The sequence below is a fragment of the Anomalospiza imberbis genome, chromosome 6 (genome assembly GCF_031753505.1).
Source record: "Anomalospiza imberbis isolate Cuckoo-Finch-1a 21T00152 chromosome 6, ASM3175350v1, whole genome shotgun sequence".
Taxonomy (NCBI): Eukaryota; Metazoa; Chordata; class Aves; order Passeriformes; family Viduidae; genus Anomalospiza; species Anomalospiza imberbis.
Genome location: NC_089686.1, coordinates 32090348 through 32110502, shown reverse-complemented (window position 1 = coordinate 32110502; position 20155 = coordinate 32090348). Strand labels below are relative to the sequence as shown.

Sequence of the window (20155 nt, the reverse complement as noted above, 5' to 3'; positions counted from 1 at the left end):
TCCTTAATTCTACAAACCACTCCTTCCCTGGTGAGGCTTATCTGGTGTTGATAGTGAAAAATGGCAAAATGCTAAATGTGAAAAGATACAATTCCATCTACCAATTTGCAGTTTAGATCTATATGCAATAAGATAACTATAGGAAAATGTTCATTGTGAACTCTGTAGTTTTAATTCTGTGTTTGTTCTTTTTTTATGACATCCCTTTGATCCTCTGATGCTATTTATATTCCTCTAAGATATTTTTATTACTCAGATTTTTTTCTTTTTGATATGTTATCTTTTCCCTTAAAAAAACATTAAAACGTTCTGCTTATCATCTAGTTTGTAGTACAACTTGGAAAATACAAGTAGGATATTTGTACAGCTTTTCACACATCCCATTCTCATTTTCCTGCAGTATACTGGAAATCGGTGTCAGAGTCTGTGTCTTTGGCACACTTTCGGGAAAACAACATTAATATGTTCTGGTATGAAAAGATGAAATATATGTGTGACATGAATAAGACAAACTCCTGAATACTTAAAGGAAATCAAAGGGACTTGTTCTGAGACTGTAAGGCATTCTCTAATTTTCTTGGTGCTTGAATTATGTGAACATATCACAGAGAGTTGCAAATATCCTGATTATTTTCATTATTTTGAGTGTTCTACATGCCAGAGAATGATCAGCCATGTTCCACCATGCAGACTATATTAACAACTTTTTAAATGCGTCTTCTATTTGCAAAGGTTCTGAATGCACAGTGTGTTCTTAAGAGTTCAATTAAAGAGCTTGCCTGTAAATCAAGAACAAAACCAACACAAAAAGCACAACTCAGCTGCTGTGAAGGTTTGCTGTTGCCAGCAATAAATGTGGGAAAAGCCATTAAAATGGTTATGGAGTCAAATAAAGGCTCAGGATTATTGGTCTGTTTGCACTGGCTGTGCATACAGTTTCAACAAAATCAATGCCTACATCAAACATGCTACAATTAGGCTTCAAAGAGTGTTTGATTACAAAGTAGGTGAAAAACTGTAAATTTCAGTGCACTGCTATTAGTGTGCATTTTCAATTCCTTTGCTTGGAAAAGTGAAATTTGTATATCTTCTGCTTGAATTATGGCTAAATTATTTTCACTCTTAAAACCAGGTTTTAATTCCAAATTGATGTATTTACATTTAGAGGTTATTTTCTGAAAACACTTGTTCAAATACTCTGATCTTGCTTTTTTTCCTTGTCAATAAAACACTTTGCTAAAATATTGTGCAGAAATGGTCATGCCTGACCAAGGGGAGCCTACCCACCAAGCCTTCTTGTTCCAGCTACAGGAGGCATTGTGCTCTCAGGCTCTCATCCGGCTGAGGGACTTCAACCACCTTGGCATCTTCTGGGAAAGAAGCACTGTGAGCTTTAGGCAATTCAGGAGGCTCCTGGAATGTGTAAATTTCTGAGTCAGGTAATAGACAGCCCTACCAGAGGGGGTGCAATCTGTTGGTCATGAACACGAGAGAGCTAATTGGGGATGTTAAGACTGGGGGCAACCAGGGCTGCAATGATCACATGCTGGTGGAGTTCCCAGTCCTGAGGAATATGGGTCAGGTAAAGAGGAAGATTAGGTCCCTGAACTTTAGGAAAACAGACTTCCAGCTCTTCAAGGAGATACTCAATATGATCCCTTGGCACACTGCTCTCAGTAACAAGGGGGTGTTAGAGAGCTGGCAGATTTCTAAGGAAGCCTTGCATAGATTGCAAGAGCTAGCAACCACCAGGGGAAAGAGATCAGACAAGGAAAGCAACAAACCAGTATAGCCAAGCAGGGATCTGATGGTCAAACAGAAGTTCAAGAAGCAAGTGTACAAGCAGTAGAAACTAGGACAAGTAACCCTGGAAGAGGAAAAAGATGAACTTTGGTTGTGAAGGGATGGGATGAGAAAGGCTAAGGTGAAGCTTGAACTGAACCTTGCAAGGGATGCAACAAATAACAGGAAGGACTTCTACAGGTATGTTAACTAGAAAAGGAAGGTTAAAGAAGGTTTACCTACCTGTTAAACAATGCTGGAAAGATGGTAACAAAAGATGAGGACACGGCTGAGGTACTCAAATTTTTTGCCTCAGTCTTCAATGACAACCTCTTTTCACAAACCTCTTGAGTGAGTGGACAACCCAGTTTAGTGAAAAGTATCCCTGCCCATGGTAGGAGGGCTAGAACTGGATGGTCTTTGAGGTCCCTTCTAACCCAACCCAGTATAAACACCCATAATAACCCATTTGATAATTCTATGATTAGGATATATATGGAATAAGGAAATAAGACAATATACAAGGGATTCAGTTGCCTAAACGAAGGTGTCCAGTGTCACTTAGGATGTGTTTTGCCACTCAAGATAACTACACAAGTCTGACATGGTACTTAGGGTGACTCTGACATCCCTATGTAGCAGCAAGAGAAACTACACAATGCCTAAAATGCCAATGTTTGGGTAAGCAAATCTCATGCTATCAGTTCTAATGATGTGCAGCCCCTAGTGTTGGCTCCTTAATTCTTGTTAAGTTTTTCATAGGCTTCATACTAGCCAAGAACTGAGGAACAGAAGGATGGCACTAACAGCTTTACAGGTCAGCACAAGACAATCCTCAAAGCAGAATGGGACAAAACAGAAAGGGTGCTTGCTTTAAATTCTAAACTATAATATATACAATCATCTGGAATGGCTGATAGAAGGAGCTGATCCCCTGCTTTCAATACTGAATGAGAGATGGTAGGTGGGACATGGTACTTAATGACTTGTGAAATCTAAAAAGTGTAGTATGACCAAAAGCACAGATTAGGGAGGTTCTTTGTGTAGGAGCATTCAGAACAGTCTAAATGAGGAAAAAGACTGCATTTACAAAGGAAAAAAAAAGGATACGTTCATGCTTCAGACAGAAAATTAGAACCTGAATGAGATGCTGTGCAATTTTTTTCTTTTAAGGTATTTTGGGGAATTTTTGAGATGCTGACTGGACTTAGGGTCTTGACTGAGATCTGAATCAAAGATGCTGCCAACAAATCTGGCAGATGCAGGCAGGCTGGTAGCATTCCCCTCTGGGAATGAGAGGATGGGGAAGTATGCCAAATGCTGCTTAGCAAATCCCTTAACAGTGCACTCAGTGACAAATTCCTAAAGATGAAATGCATTGCTATTTGCAGCCTTTTCCTTTTGCAACAATTTTATTGGACAGTTACAGTTGTGTAACTACCTTCAGCAGGGTTTTATGTGGCAGTCATGCCTAAAGTGTAATCCTTCATTTCTATGCTATTCTGCTAGACTTTTTGTAGCTTCACTTGCACACTCAGCTCAGGTTTCTCCCAGACATAACAAGGAGGTAAAAAAAAGAACAAAATAAAAGGTTATTTGAGACAAACCACAGTTGATTTACCTTAAAAGGTTTCTCTTCTCCAGAAGATAGCACATCTAAGATAAAATGACAAGGGTGCTGAGTCAACCTGATGGTTTTCCTGTTCAGCACAGGCTCTTACTGATGCTGTAACACCACTGCTGTGCAGAGTGATCTTTTGGATACCTCAAGAAGTGTCAAGAAGACATTTGTCTCATGCATTTTGCAGATCCTATTTGTAAGAGAGGACTCTCTGGATTCAAAAAGCTATACACATTAGCTTTTTTGGCTTCAGACAGAAGCTCACTATTGCATTCTTTTGCACTGAATAGAGGCTTTTACAGTGTAAATGTGCTTTTATCTAATTCATAGGGTTACTTCCAGCCAGCCAACAAAACTGCAAGTAACTGTGCAGTTGTTAAGCAGTTATTTAATTTCACCTTGAACAAGTTGGGGTTTTCTCTATATTATTTTTATCTCCCACCAGGGTAAGATGAAAGAAGTCTGGAGGCATGGCATGTGTACAAACTCTGTTAGGTCTCTCTGTTACGTCACTGAAGTTGTTGCGTTAGATCTTCCCATAACATCTTTGTTGCTTATTCTGGCCTGATGTATTTGTTGATGATTGATTATATTTCATTCAGAAAGACTGCAATGCACTATTTTATTTAAGTAAAAGCTCTCAGTTTAAGCACCCAATTGAATGCAGCCTTTTACTGAGTGCTGAGGTTATTCCAAAGCACCGAATTACCTATTCCATTTGTTTCACTACTCCTTCCTCTGTGCCCAACCACATGGACACTTTCTCACTTTTGTCAGCTCTGCCTTTCACTGCATCCACAGTGAAAAGTTAATTCAGCTTCTGAGGGGACATAAAACTCATCCAGCAAAATAATGAAATTTTTTTCATCTGGTTTTATAAGCTGAACTGACTGAACAATAAGTCAGAGCCAGCACAAAGTGTAGGACAGGACACTGCACCTACAAACAGGTCCTAACCTGATGAAGGGAGATGAAGAAGCTGAACTACCCCTCTGGAGGTGTTTTGATTGCACGGATGTTTTAGATGAGCTCAGCTGTCTAATAACAGACAGAGGTTAATTAATGGCAATTGTCTGAGCTGGACTTGGACCAGAGTTGGACCAGAGTTCTGTCTTGGACCAGAGTTCAGAGACATATGCCCTTTAATGCAAGCAGCCACGTGTGCAGCTTCTGCCTGTTCTTAAAAGTAAGGCAGGTTCACTAATGCTGCTTCTTGTTAAAGCCTTCAGGCCAGTTAAACACCTTGGCTTAAATGAGAAGTTATCAAAAACAGCCCCTCCTGCATCAGTCTATTAAAAAAAAAATCTTGCTGTTATTTACAAATCTATCAATATGATGTGCTAAGAAAGCAACTTAATGTGATATAACTGTAAGTAGTATATTATATTGATTGCATTTTTGGGACTCCATCAAAATGGAAAGATCTGTGAGAATGTTGCCTGGACAGGGCAATCATTATCACTCCAGTAATGAGCCCTATTTGCTGCCTCATTTCTATTGTGCAGAGAACAATGTAAACAGAGAGAAAGAAAGCCTTAGAAGGACTGTATTTCTGTAGGCTAGTGGTTTGACAACTGATCCAAGAGAGTGCCCTGAGATCTGGTTCTTTCTTGCTGGTCTGCTGATGCAGATGGATATTGAGGATCCACTGCAGATAGTGGTAGTCTCAGGCACAGAGGCTTGGACACCACAAGCCCCAGCCTTGTCAGTGGCTGGGCTGGATTGCAAATTCTTCATTCTTGGCTGCCTACAAGCCCAAGTTCATTAGTATATTTGAAGAGTCCTTACATTCCTTGGCCCAACCCAGCTCAGCCTCTGTCAGAGGAAGAGCACACTATCCAGGCCGCGTAGGCTTGGGTGCCCTTGGGCAAAAGATTCCAGTGTTTGCCACCTGGGTTGTTGCAAGGCAGTGAACAGTATTTGGAACAAAGTGGATTCGGTGCAAAGTGCCTCTGACAATCAATCTGTGCATCAATCTGCAGATGCCTCTGTGCATCAATCTGCTTCATCCTGGCATCCCTGTCTTCTCCCTTATCATCTGTTTGTGATTCCCTAGCTTGTCCTCTTTTCCTGGGCTGAAACTTTTGTAACAGTAATCACGGCAGTGCATTGCCTAAAACAGGTTCAAAAGAGACGCCTTTTTATGATTGGCCTCATCTCTCTATATGCTGTGTATATGATGCTCAGTAGTGGGATAAGAATAGTGGGACATCTCAGGGGCGGAGATTAGTGAGGCACAACCTCCTCACAGGTAGGAAGAAATAGAAAGTGATAGGCCAAGACAGCAAGGAGCCCCCAGCTTGTCTAGGAGTGCTAATGAATCACACAGGGGCTCATAAGCAGTGGGTGTGAGACAGCACAGAATTTTACTGAGTGCTGCTGGGCCAGATCTGAGCAGGCAAAAGACCAAATACATTCAGGCAAAACAGCTACAGTCAGATGAGTCAAAGGCCCTTCTTTCTTCCTAAAAGATAGAGTATTTTTATCTCTGGGTGTTCAATTTAACAGCATCCCTCCTACCTAACCTTTTTGCAGTTGGTACAGCTACACGTTGATATACCCACAACCTACAAAGCACTGTGGTTACAAACCTTCTTATGGGAGATATAGAGGCAGAAATACAGCACAATTGAGACAATTTATCTCTAGAGGAGAAAATTCAGGAATCAGAGGCATGATAAAGTCACTGTGACATAAGAAAGTACCTGATGAGTTTGGATCTGCAGCTGCTGTCTGTCTGTGAATGCTCCTAGCCAACTCTTCACGTCAGACCCTATATGAGAAAGGCTCAAACTGTGGTACATCATTCTGCAGCCAAAGCAGTCTGAGTTTTTGAACAGGGATAATTGTTTTGCTTTAACTCACAGATGGCAACTGGATAGTCTACAGTCTAGGCCCTGACCGAGGAACTCTTTTAGCACTCTGCAGTACCTATCTTTTTGATAAATCTCTAGGCTTTGAAAGGCTGTGTGTTCATAACACTTTGTGACAAACTTGTCTTAGAAATTAAGGAGCATTTTTCTTCTGAACATAAATAAGAATATAGTGCAATTCAGTGAACTTCATTGAAGTACTTCTGGATTTACATTAGTATAGCTGACAGCAGAATCAGACTCTATATGTGTTGGCATGTGCTCTATGGGACATTGTAAGAAAAAACCAACAAAGTTAACCTTCTCTAACCATGTTTCAGCTTGCTGGTGAATCTGAGCTTTAAACACTACACTCTAGTCTAATGCCAGAAATTTTACCTGCTTTCAGATCTCTCTATTTTAAACTGTTTGCCAAGGCTTGAAAACTGTAGGTGTAAAATACAGTTAAGGAGTTTTACACTGTGAGACTTGCCAAACATAGTCCATGTCTCCCCTGCATTAACGACTTATATTGTAGCATGTCTGGAAAACTATGACCTTAATTAGCAAAAAAATAGAAGGTCCTTTAAAACATAGCCAGTTGTAGCATATTAATTATGCTTCTTAGAATTATAACTTGGAAAAGGTTTTCATTTACTTTAATCAAAGAAAAAAATAGTGTAATATCATGTTGAAAGTTTCAATTTCTTCTGGTTAACTACAGAACAGGTATATGCACATAAAAGATTTCATATGATGGAGCTGTGCACACAAATCTCTTATGTATATTTAGCCTTTGTGTGTTAGAGGCTTGTCCTGTTTGTCAGCTGAAAACTAGCCATGTACTGGCCTTTACAAATAGGAGCAGAGCCACAGGAATCGATTGTACTCCTTTAGTCAACACTCATTACACAATTCACAGAATTCACAGAATGGCTAGGTTGGAAGAGACCTTAAAGATCATCGAGTCCAACCCATGCCCCAACACCTCAACTAAACCATGGCACTGAGTGTCTGGTTTATATATCCAGTCTTTTTTTTAAACACATCCAGGGATGGTGACTCCACCACCTCCCCGGGCAGACCATCCTAGAACTTTATCACCCTTTCCATAGAAAACTTTTTTCTAATATCCAACCTACATTTCCCTTGGTGCAGCTCGAGACTGTGTCCTCTGGTTCCGTCAGTGCTGCCTGGAGAAAGAGACTAACCTTCACCTGACTACAGCCACCTTTCAGGAGGTTGTAGAGAGTGATAAGGTCACCTCTGAGTCTCCTTTTCTCCAGGCTAAACACCCTCAGCTCCCTTGGTCGTTCCTCAGAGGGTTTGTGTTCCAAGCCCCTCACCAGCCTCGTTGCCCTCCTCTGGATGCTCTCAAGTGTCTCAACGTCCTTCCCAAACTGAGGCGCCCAGAACTGGACACAGCACTCAAGGTGCAGCCTCACCAGTGCCAACTATAGGGGAAGGATGACCTCCCTGCTCCTGCTGGCCACATTCCTGTATCCCTGATACAGGAATTACCTCACATCTGGAACAGTGCATCCCCTTGCAGGCCTCCAATGCAAGAAAGACCTAAATGGCAGCAAGCTCAGCAGAGAGACACCAAAGCTGAGTGATCTGGGCTTGTTCAGCCTGCACAGCTGCCTTCTAATCTACAAGGAAGCTTCCGTGAAGACAGAACAAGGCTGAGCTACACAGGGGGAAAACGAGAAACTATGGTGAAAATAGAAATAGAGAGATTCCAATTAGATATAAGGAAATATTTCTCCTTTGGGATAACTTTTCATTGTAAATGGTAAACAAGAGAGACTGAGGAACTGAAGAACCTGATTTGAATCCAATATTTACCTGCTTTGGGCAGGACATGGCCCAAGAGAACTCTCTCTTGTCGTTCCCAGCCTGAGTGGGTCCAACATGTTGTCATCCGATAGAGTCATTTGCACCAGTGAAAGTGGATGTAGCAAACTACCAAAAGAAAATGGAACTTTATTTTTTCTGGATGCAAATCCAGATCCATTGTTCAATTTAAGCAATAGCAAATGTCTAGGCATCACCTTTCCCTAGTTTTCTCTGCTCTGTACTTCCTGAGTCATTAATGTCAAGCCATTAAATGAAAGTAGAATGAGTCCATTAAGTTACTTCTGATTTACTACACAAAGTAAATAGCTTTATGAGCTTAAACAAAATTGTATTGTCAACTGAAGGAAAAGAACTAAAAAAACCCAAATGCACAAGAATGAAGAGAGCAGGAAACATGAGAAATGAAGGGACAAGTTGTTTTTATTTTGTTCTGTGATGTTTCAATACATGTTGGGCAAATAAATGGTTTTCTCTCTCTTTTTTGGCCCATATTCATACTTTAAAAGTTTTGTCTACACCATAGCTGCAGAATGAATTTTAGGATGCTTCATACTCTTGTAGCCTGGTGTCTGGGACAACAGTCTGCATTTAGCTTCAGCTCAGATTGCCTAAAACTTAAGTAATGTCCAAGTTTAGAATGGACTTCAAGTATTCTGTGGGGCATGGCCATCCTTAGCACTTCTTCTTGAGCTTATTGCAAAAGCTGATGAGACAACTCATGTAGCTGTGTTTTGGCAGGGTTTTAATTTAAATTGTGGCTTTCCTACATTCTCTCTGGAATATAAGCATAGTCTACCTTGAGTCAGGTAAGCATCACACACAGAAATTTATTGCAGTCTTTGGTCCATCCCTTGGCACAGTTTACAAAGCAACGCAGATGCAGGCACAGTTTACAAGGCAATGTAGATGCAGCAGTTTAAACATCAGTCAATTTTTTATATTCTTGTGACAAAATCTCCGCTCTTGTGGTATTAATATGTGATGGACCAATTGTATAAGTAGATGCACATTTGGTTCATAGTCACCTTCACATTTAATTGCCAAAACTGGTCTGATATTCTTTTAAAGTTTGCTTATGATGGATTCAAATGATGGATCCTTATTGGCCTGAGAACCACAGAGAAATCTAACCAATAATTACAAACTGACCTAGAGATTTCCATTTGTGTACAAGTGCTGTACATGGATTCCACTTCTAAATCTGAGGAGGAAAAATAGCTATGAATCACTGTTGGTCTTGTTAAGAATAGCAATGGACAAATGGCTATGTTAACACAGGTTTCTAAGATGGAATCTTCATTTAACTTTGTTTATGTGGCAATTATTTTAAAAGCAGGTAGATAAAAAGAGCCATTAATCTACTTTCCTTCAGTATTTTCAAACGTGCTGCATAAAATGCCTGATAAAATTATTAGGGTTATTTACTTCAGTCTCATTGCCTTTACATGTCTGAATGGCACCCAGCCATTACTTAGGTTAGTATTTACTCAGTTTAGTATTTAATATATACTCACCAAAAAATCTCCCTCTTTTTAAAATTAACTTGCTAGAGTGTTCTAGTTTGTATGTTAAATCTAAATACATATATTTTGCCAATAAAGTGAGAAAAAAGCACAAAATAATTTTTAAAAATCCAAGATTTTTTTTTTTTTTGATTTTGTAACATCTTGATAGGTAATGTTTTTCTTTAGGTACTCCCTGTAATCAAAAGATGCAGAAGAGGGTGGGAAGGGAAACTGACTTTTAAAACATAGCTATTTTGGTGAAAGGTAGCAGTCCTGAACCAAAACACAAGCTGCATATGTTCCCCAAAATATGAGCTGCTATACAGTGTAAAGCTGATGAGCCAAGATTCTACTTCTTTCACTTACTTTTCACTTTTTGAGGTTCATTTTGCCCCTGTTGCTCAAATTGAACTGTACCTTCCTTGTCGAGGCACGCCTTCAATTCTAATTGTTCTATCTGGACTCTACTCAGGATAAGTAAAACTTCCAGAATCAAGCTTCATGTGTTATATTTAACATTTTAAAGATAACTGCAGGCTTGATTTTAGTTGCCAAGACTTTGTAGCAAGTAAATTTTGTAACCAAGAAAACAGAAGATAAACCACAGATAAAACCACAACAATTTCTTAATTAACAGAAAACACCCTCAAGTTGTGTTTCTAAACTAAAAGGTATTCTCTTCCCATTTCCACCATTGTGGCTGCTTTAAATCTCCACGTTCTGGTTATCATAGGGTATATGGCCAGAAAAATACAAATTTGTGTCAGCATTGATGCTGATAATTAAATTATGCTACAGGTTGTGATTCTATAACCCTTGTGTTGTGAATCCATGTACTTAGGCTACAATATAGTAGAATTGATTTAATTACTTTGGTTTAGGATACCAGGGGTTATGGTGCATTCTATATAGTTTCTCAGAAACCTTGGATGTTATGAAACTTAGAGGTCTGTTTTTCAAGAGGCCCAATATTATAAAACATAGATGTCTGCATTGCTCTGTAAGATCTGTATCACTTCCTCCAAATGGGAGCTACAGGAGTCAGGAGCTTAAGTAGAAGTGATTTATAATAGTCAAAAGGAGATGCTGAAGAGAAGAATATATCTTAACTTGTTGAATCATTCAGTTATTTACATTGGAATCTCTCTCTGAGATTGCCTCTCAAAACAACTCAAAACTTGTTAGGGCAGATTGTCCAGTGTCATATGCAGTTGAACTTAAGGTGGAGCTCCCACAACCTATCTGAGCAAACTGTTTCTGTGGTTTATCACCTTCACTGAGAAGACATTTTTTCCTTGATTGCATAGAGAATTTCCTGTGCTGCAATTTGCGTTTATTGCATCTCATTTTTCCACTGTATACACCTCTGAGAAAAATTTGGCTCCATCTTCTCTATAACCATTCCATTCCCCTGCAAGTGGAATACAATTAGATTTCCCCGTGGATCTCCTTTGATTTCCCCTTTGGCTGAGTAAAAGCTGTCTGTGATTTTCTCTGTACTTCCCAGTTCTCCTGATAATCTTGGTGGTCTTCCAGTGGACTCACTCTAACATGTACAAGGAAGATCACAACTGAACATAGCACCCCACACACAATTTCAGATGTGTCAAATAGAGGGAATAATCCCTTTTCCTGAATGTTGCACATTCTTGCTAATAAGTCCAGGATGGTGTTGATCTGCTGCTGGCTCCTGTTCATATTGCCATCCCTGATGTATGGTGGTAGTTTATTCATCTGATCCATATGTTTCTAAAAGGGAGCTATGGGAGACTGTCTATAAAGCCCCACTAAATCACCACTTTACATACACCAAACACAATGCAACAAGAAAGGAACCCTCATCTGTGTATTAATGCTGCAGGGCTAACTGAAACTAAGTGTAGTCAGATACCATTTTTGTCTGGGAATGAAGCAGCTCAGATGCTGAATGCAGACAGTGAACTATTCTGATGACTGAGAAGCTGTTTTTAATATACAGTTATGTCTCACAGACAAGATTCACTTAAGCAGTAGGTTTGTATTAATGGCTGGCAGTGAATTACCAGAAAATTATGTATGTCTCAGTGCAGTGATGGGATTGTCATGCACCTATTTTTGTCAGTGTTATGGTGTTGCATTTTTAGGCATGACTCACTCATGGAATAAAGCTGGTAGATTACTTTGCAATTTTCATTTAAAGTTGAGATGCAACATATGATTGTGTGAATTCATGAGCTATTTTTTCACCATAAAAACATGATATACACTACCTTTACAGCAATGCTGTGGTGAGTTGTGTGGGATGTTTTTTATCTAGAAATGAGACTTTGTGACATGATCTTTTTAAAACAGACAACAAATTGCCATTGCATGGCTGAAATTATCTTCCACAGACTGGGAGCATTTTGAAGACAATTCAAAAATCTAATAATCCTACTGTTTTACTTAAATAAAGGTTAAGACACTTGTATAGTCGATGAAGAAATCAACATCTCTGCCATTACCCAGTAACAGTCACTTGGCAGCCTTTTGAAGAAAAAACACAGGTAAAGAGATGGTGAATATTACACTTATCATTAATTTGCCATGTCAATATATTAACTGATTTGGGTTTAGTTAGAGGCTGCTCAGCTAAGGATTCATGGCTTCACTAAACCCTGGGAGTAGTAGGAGAAATTGAGGAAGCTTGTAAGTCAGTTCAGTTTGGCAAAGAACTGAGAGAAAGGAGGTCTCCTCTCTCCAGCAGGAGACCTTTTCTATCAGCTTCTCATGACAGGAAGAGTGAGCAGGGGAGTTAGGGCAGGTCAGGAAATCATCAGGGGGCAATAGTTAGCTACAACAGAAGAGTTCAGAGGAAGGAAACAACAAAGACTGAGTTGACCTCCTGTTTTCAGAGTTCTTTCATGAGCTCATAGGCCATCTCATAGGTCTGCTAATGGTGAAAGACAGAAGTGTTTTTTTCTTAAGTTAAGGGCTTTATCTTCTTTCATGTGAGTTCAACATTTTTATCAGCCTTGAGGAAAGCTTCATTCATAAGAGATGAGGAGACCTGGCTGCCCCTCAAATTCCCTGTGCAATCAGAAAGATACAAATGTGTTTATGTTAAGGACAGAGGGACAGAGTACTCTGTGTTGTGTCCTACTGCCTGCTCAGTCAACTACTTTTCTAGTAATTTGAAGCAATTAAACTGAAACAAGAAAAAGAAAACTTCCAAAGGCAGTGGCACAGATATCAGTCAGTTCAGTAACAGCCCTCACTGTTCTTCTGCAGATGCATTTCAGATGTACATGTAGAATTTCTGCTCTTCATGAGCAGTAGAGATGAGCTGCTGATAGAATAGAGGTGGGTTCTGCTAGCATTCCTATGAGTCTTTGTATTAATTCTATTTCTCTTAGGGTATCAGAAAGTGTTGGGCACATCCTGCCCTCAAACTTGTCCCCTACAACAGCAGTGAAAAGGAGTGTCTTCTGTTGACTGAAACAGCATCCACTTTGACAAGACTCATAGTTTCAACATTGTTTGATATTATTTGGCCACAACATTGTTTAATATTAGTTGGCCAATTCTTTCATCAGAACAGAGTTATTTACTATACTTCCTCCTTCCTGCTACTCTTTAGGCATGCTAAGATCAAAAAAGAGCTAATTTATGTAGAAGTTTCCTAAAACATGGCTGCTTGCATAGACTTAGAGTCTTCACAGAAAACTGGATCCTTTAGAATAATTTGCAGGTGAAATTTAAAGCACTTTTTAATATCAACTGTAAAATATATATGTGTGGTAAACATCTATTCCTAGTTCTTTTCAAATGTGGCAAAACTAAAAGCAGCAAAACCTTTGTACAATATGGTCTCCTGCAGAACTTTTGCTAGTCATGCTGAAATGGAATATGACCATGGTTTCAAATTTAAACTGAAAAGAGCTTTTTTCTTTCTATCTTTTATTTTTTAATTTTTAGAATTTTTTTCTTTTCTGCCAGACTGTCAATCAAAGCTTATATAATGGTGGTGCACCACCATTACTTTCATTAAGCAGTAATTCAACATGCATTACTGATTATCTTTATGGAAAAAATATAGGACACAAGCATCTTTTTCTTCCCCCCCCCACTTAAAAGTGCTCTTTCTGTCATAGGTCCTTAGCAATTTGAACTACTGGAAACATCTTCTAAAGAATGGGAAAACAAAGTAACAGGTCTGTTTTCCAAACTTTTTTTTCTGTTCCACCTAAAGTTGGCAGAAGCAAAGCCTTTATTTCTGTGGAAAATGTTTTCAATGAAAAGTCTTAGATGGTGTAGCCTTTGTGGCTCTGATTCGGTGCAGAATGCAGAGTGGATGCAGAGCAAACCTGCCAGACTGAAATCTTTCTCTCTGCTACTCTAGTGCAGTATCTTTTGTCTCACTGTGCCCGACAAGGCCTATGTATCTTGGAACTGGGAGGTGTCTTTCTCATAAATGTGTCTGTTAGATAAGGGAAGATGCTGTTCCTTTTCAAAACAGCAAAGAAATAAGCTTTAGAATGCAAGACCAGGCCTGTCCCTTCAAATTAAATCTTAGCTCTCAGGAATCCTGCAGCAGAAGAAATCTTTACCTTTATGGAGGACAGTGTTTATAGAGCCAATTATCTATGTTTGCTGTAGTTGGCAACAGTCATCATGAAGTGCTTTTCCTAAAAAGAAAATTGTCCATCTGTACTGAAGATGTTTCATTAAGGTGAGAAGCTGGAGACTACAAATTGTGGAGGGTGTTAATACATTTCTTTCCTACAAAAGCAGCAAACACCTTGCCAGCTGTACCACTGTATCTCATTAGCTTTTCTGACCTGTATTACACTATTTCTTAACCCCATTGTGCCAGCTAATGCAGAAACAAAGAATAAAATCCAACCCTTTTTTAGCTGAGCCCCTTTAATAGTTCTTGGTGGGGCATTCTCAAACTTGAAAAACATTTGCATAAAAGAAAAATTGCTGCATGTCTTTGACAGCAATCTGAACTGCAAAGAGAAATTACATTACCTGGAACTAGAAGTGATTTTACCTTAGACAACCTCCAACAGTCTGAGTCAGCAGGAAAACAGCTTTTGAGCTCTATGCATACTAGAACAAAAAGCGCAGATTAGTCTCCAAAGAAATACAGTAATAAGGCTGTTCACCTAATAAACCGTCATAGCTTCTGGAAGAAATTCTGCTCCTACTGAAGTAGGAGTAGTCTGCTTCTTACTGAAGTTTGTAGGATTTTCCCATCAAGTTCTGAGCAGCCCGTAACTCACTATCAATTCTTAAAGCAATTTGTGCCTTGTTGTCTCCCTTCCTGGAGTGAAAGAAGGCCTGTGCAATTCCTGATGTTTAGATTTAATGCTTTTGATAAAATTCATGATATTTTAATTCTGTTCTGGTTGGAAAATTTTACGTTAGCTTTCATGGGTTGTTGGGAGGGTTTTTCGAATGTTGACTATAGTATAGCCGGCATGTCTGTATGCTGGCTAGTTTTTCAGTAATATGGTAACATTACTGCTAGAGAAGGAGCTGGATGACCCTCAGGAGCTACCTGAGGAAAATCAGACCATCTCAGTTTTTTCAAAATCACCAGATCAACATCACAAAGATGAGAAACAAGTAATATTGTTTGTTGTTGCTATAAGCATATGATTCCTACTGTCCAAAATCCATATATTAATTGATCCTTCCCAGTTTTATTTTGATAACAAAAATATTGAATATTATATGTCTTCCCATTCAAACACACACACACACACAAGTCATAAATTCAAGATATGGCTCTTCTTGAATTTTTTTAGGAATGGATATCTTGTTTCTCTTGGTGTCATGCATAATTTCTGATTAATGCCAGTGCTGGTATCTCAGACTTTAAAGCAAGAATGGTAACTTTCAGGGAACCTTCCTCCAGCAAAGATGTCAGTTTCTTTTAACTTCTCTTTAATCTCCATATTCTCAAGAAACTCTACCTTTTCTCTCTTTAATGTATACTATTTTTAAATGAAAAAAACTGGACAAAGAAAAAAAAATCAGTTTGGCTAAGCCTTCCAATCAAAACTTTTAGGTCTTTTTGAAATCTCAGAAAAGGAATATGTTTATCAGATCATAATCTGACATGTTTAAGTGACACAGAACCTTCTGTAGGGTTCAGCCAGATTGTGGAACCCTTCTTCCTGTGACTGCTACAGAAGAGTCCTCGGAATTATTGAGTGTCTGCAGTTGCCCTGGAAAAAAGTTATTCTGTTTTATCCAGGAATAATGTACCTTGAGAAAAGATTGTGTTAAACAAACACCAGAATCTCAGGGTTGATGAGACTTCTAATGTTCAAGAAGAAAACCTGGGGATGTGGATTTCTGGTGTTTCATTGTTAGAAAATAAAGAAAATATATGAACATGGCTAAAGATGTGGCACTTTTCTAATCGGTAGGCAGACGGAAAATGCAATTCAGTGATACTGAATCTTCTGAGAATTTGTGGTTTTGTCCAGCTGAGTGTCTGGCCTGAACTTGGCTAGATTATAAAAAAGGAGATCTAATTTTTTGGCCTACAGTATCATAGAAATTGTTCAGCAGAAACATGAAAGCCAGCATGAACTGGAAAGCAAGAGGATATTGTGTAATAAATAGGAGTCGAGAAGGTGACTGGGGAATAACATTTTCCATTACACCAATTCAAAGCAGAAAACTCAGCCTCGAGTTTTTTTTCTCCCTTTATGTTCTCCCTCTCAGTTTCTCAGAAGGGCACTCTCTATGTTCAGATATAGATTAATTTTTCATTTCTTATGCAGATATTAACAGGCTGAATCATGAAGCTAAGTTTGTCACAATGAGCAGTTTTAAAGGAGTGTATAACTGCCAAGAGTTCATGGTGGTTCAAGGACTTTGCTTTTACAGACTTCTGCAGAGATTAAAAGTTAGTTCCAACACAAACAGCCCTTTCACTAGGCTCTCACTGGTGGTGACAATGAAATAAATTCTTCAGAAAGCACACCATTAATAATATCCTTTCCTTGTTTCCCAAAAGGACTATCTACTTTAAATAAGATGGATGCTAATTTTAGATTCTTAAAACCAAATATCATTGAGGAATAATGTCTTTAGAAGACAAGGCAGAAGGCAATTTTCTCTCTTCTACTCATGACTCACACCACGTGTTGCTACACAGCAACACCTTCTCAGAGAAGAGGAATACTTCTGTTTGATTCTAGTCTTTGGAAACTGCCTCTTTTTTCTGCTTCTATTTCTAGCTACCCAAATAATTACAGTAGGCAGCCTCTGATAGCTTTGATATATCACTGGATGTAGACTGACTTTTGAGATCTACACAAAAAGAAATTATACCTAGCAACTCTTACAAGTCACAGAAGTGGATTTCAATACTGGGTTGCTTCACTAAAAGTGCTTACAAGAATGCCAGTCAGTGGGAATTTTGTTTGAAACTTGTGCTTTTAACAGCAGCAGTTACGGAGCTATTGACAAAGCAATGAAAACTCAAAAAAAATACAATTCTCCCAAAATAACAGGGCTTTCAGGTCAGTAGCAGATGCAGCTGCTACTTTTTGGAGATCCAATTCTAATTACTCCAAGACAAGACCTACTCTTTGAAGATGACAGTAATTGTCTTTCCTGGAGAAGCCTTTAAAGCTCACTCATTTAGCCCTTTCCTGTCTGATACTACCTTGCCTTGCAGAGTCTTCATTTGTTTTTAAAATTTCTACAGAACCTTGTAAAAATCTGTTATACTACTTTCTAATGTAAATTTTGAAAATTCATTTATCATTAAATTATTGGTGAGGAACAGATAAGGGCACTGAAAAGTACATTTGGTACTACTCTGAGATTCCCTAGTCTAGACAGAATCTGCTAGACCTAGGATCACAGTGAGCATGACCAGAAAGCTGCTGTGTTTTGAGGGCAGGATAGCAGTGCACTATGCCTGGTGGATGGTGATAATCTGGATTATCTGGTGATAATCTGGTCTCAAATATGACACTGCTTTATGTAATGCAGATATACTGTAATTCCCATTTTCAATAATTTCAGTAATTAGATGTTTAAATTATTTAAGTGAATCTTAATGTACCAAATTATGTCAGATTATAAAATTGTCATTCTGAAGGTTCATCTTCTTGGAAAGAGTGGGAAATGTTTAGTCCTGCAGTTCTTTTGAGGGACTAGTTTTGTTCCCTCTGCAGGACTCAAGCTGTTGATTTATAAAGCAGACTGGGAGATGTACCCAGCTGTAGTGTCTCCCATGCTGTCACAATGCTCTTTCAGTGCACACACTGCTCTCTGCTGGAAGGTTTTTGTGCATGTATTTGATGTGAGAGACCCATTGAACCTCTCAATCAGCCTTCAGTGCCATCTGTGCTTTCTTGTGTATTTATGCCAGCAACATGCATCTTTTAAATTTGGGATAAGTACTTTCATGCATTGCTAATCCTTCTTCATCTACATCAGCTTCTGGTCTCTCGTCTGGACCCCATTTCTTTATCGTCTGAAACAGTAGAAGGCAAAGTATTCCCAGGTGAGGTTCCTGCGACCACTCCTCACTGATTTGTTTGTGACAAGTCAGTTTAACTTCAAAGCAAGCTGTAATTTTTCTGATCCTTTTTGATCCTGTATGGACACCTCAGCATTTTCCTTCAGTTTAAAAAGTTTATGGCATGTTGTTTCTGTGGAGCAAATTGCAAAACTCCTACCATTTTTAACAAACATAAGCTGATTCTCAGTAGCACTGCCAGGTTAATGATCTGTTTCTTTTTTAAATGGTACAGCATTGACTCAAGTCTTGGCATTGGCATCTGGGTCAGGTGCTGCCAGTGTGTGTACACACATTGCTGCTTGGCATTCCTCAAGCATAGCTCTGTCTCTTGAGGCTGTGAGAACAGCTCCTGCTGGGAGGCATTAGCAAAGAATGGGTTAAAGTGGCTCTACAAGAGAAAAGAAGACATGGGAATGGAAATTGAAGTGGTTCAGTTGTTCACAGGATACAGCACAAAACTATGCCCAGAGTGTGGCTCCTGCTGCCTATTCCATCCTGTTTAACAACTGATGTTTTGAAACACCCAACTCCTTTTGTGTAGATTGCAATAAACTTTAGCCACTGTATAGGTTTAACTATTTAAAAGAGTAGAAAATAATGCATAAAATAACATTTTATTTGTTACTGGCTAGCTTCACGAACTATTAGTGAACACAGTGAATAAATTCAACCAAAGTGTCACTGCATGTGCTCAGTAAGTGGAAACTTTGCCTCAGGGCCACCTGACCTGTGCAAACCAAACCAAGTTTCTTGATTCAGCTGCTATCTGGTAGGGGAATGTGGCATCAGCAGATATGATGTCATGGAAAAGAAGAAAAGACATTTCTGGGCAAGGTGAGAAAAATCCTATCAATACAGCTTGCTGTTTCTAATCAAAGTTCACAACTGAAAAAATTAGTATGCATGGCTTTGGTCTTAAACTACAGATTTCAATTTCAAGGAATGCAAAATTATTCAAGTTAGTTTCACTACACTGACTTTATATTGAACAGTTTAAATATACCTGAAATTCTCTGCAACTAAAAGCAAACTTGTCAGTTTGCTGACAAATGCTGAAAATATATACAAGGACTACGAATCATACTAAATTAAGCACTAATGTACTGAGTTTATCAAGAAAACTCCATTTCAAGGATATCATAAAGAAAAAGTTATATCTTAGGCCTGAATAAACTCTTCTGTTTGAGAAGCTGAGAGTGAATTTTTAAAATTATATTCTCAAATCTGCCACACAATGACACATGAGCATAAAGACTCTGTTTAGTGGGTGCATGTACATAAGTATGTAGGAACAAAAATTGTAATTTCAAAACTAATGCTGCTAATATTGAAATGATATTTATACAAATATGTCTTGAAGTGGCATGAAAGTTGTCACTGGCATCTTCATATGAGTGCAAATAATGTTCTCTGCTACCTCTAGTCCGGTTGCCTCTGGCAATGACATTAAAACTTCTGCTGCTTTTGGAATTGTATCAAAAGTAATTTCTTCTTTTATGGAATTGTTTGTCACAATGTAATGGATATGGAAGTGCTTGTGCATATATGCATTTGCATGTGCCCAGTCCCTCAATTGCTCATTCCTGTAAGACATCCTTGTCTTACTTCTTTGAAACTCAGACTTTAAATGATGTATTTAGTTGTGTTCAGCATTCACTTGCAGTATTCATCAGAAAATCCAGAAGTTATTTCTAGGATGAAAAAAAGTTAGTGATTTCCAGAAAATTAATAAAATTTTAAGTCTCTTTTGTACGTATGGTAAGTTGGACTGGTGGCACCATCTACTAAAAGTGCCCAGAAATTCCATTACAAAATCATTTTCTGTAGCTCATAACTTTGCCAAACTTTAACTATTTGGCCTGAAAGTTTGCACACTGGGTAATCTGCCTCAGGCTGAATCTTTCTGGAAAATTTCAGTCAAAATTACTATTTCCAAGAACTAAATTAGGAGAAGATACATCATTCTGCCCATATCAAAATGTTCTGGTTGCCTCTTTTGTGTGAAATTTTAATGATT

General features: G+C 38.7%; 1 long non-coding RNA gene across 3 annotated transcripts in view; it reads right to left on the bottom strand.

Moving 5' to 3' along the window:
* Positions 1–634: 634 nt before the first annotated feature.
* LOC137475627 (uncharacterized) overlaps positions 635–20155 on the bottom strand; it is a 166776-nt gene continuing 147255 nt past the window's right edge. Inside the window, exons 3-5 of one of the 3 annotated variants that reach the window (XR_010999987.1) lie at positions 14613–14693; positions 1288–1367; positions 635–774 (exon numbers count right to left, since the gene is read on the bottom strand). This is a non-coding gene — a long non-coding RNA (uncharacterized lncRNA). Of the gene's footprint in view, positions 775–1287; positions 1368–9738; positions 11370–14612; positions 14694–20155 lie in introns of those variants that run through there. The other 2 variants (XR_010999988.1, XR_010999989.1) reach the window with 2 other exon arrangements.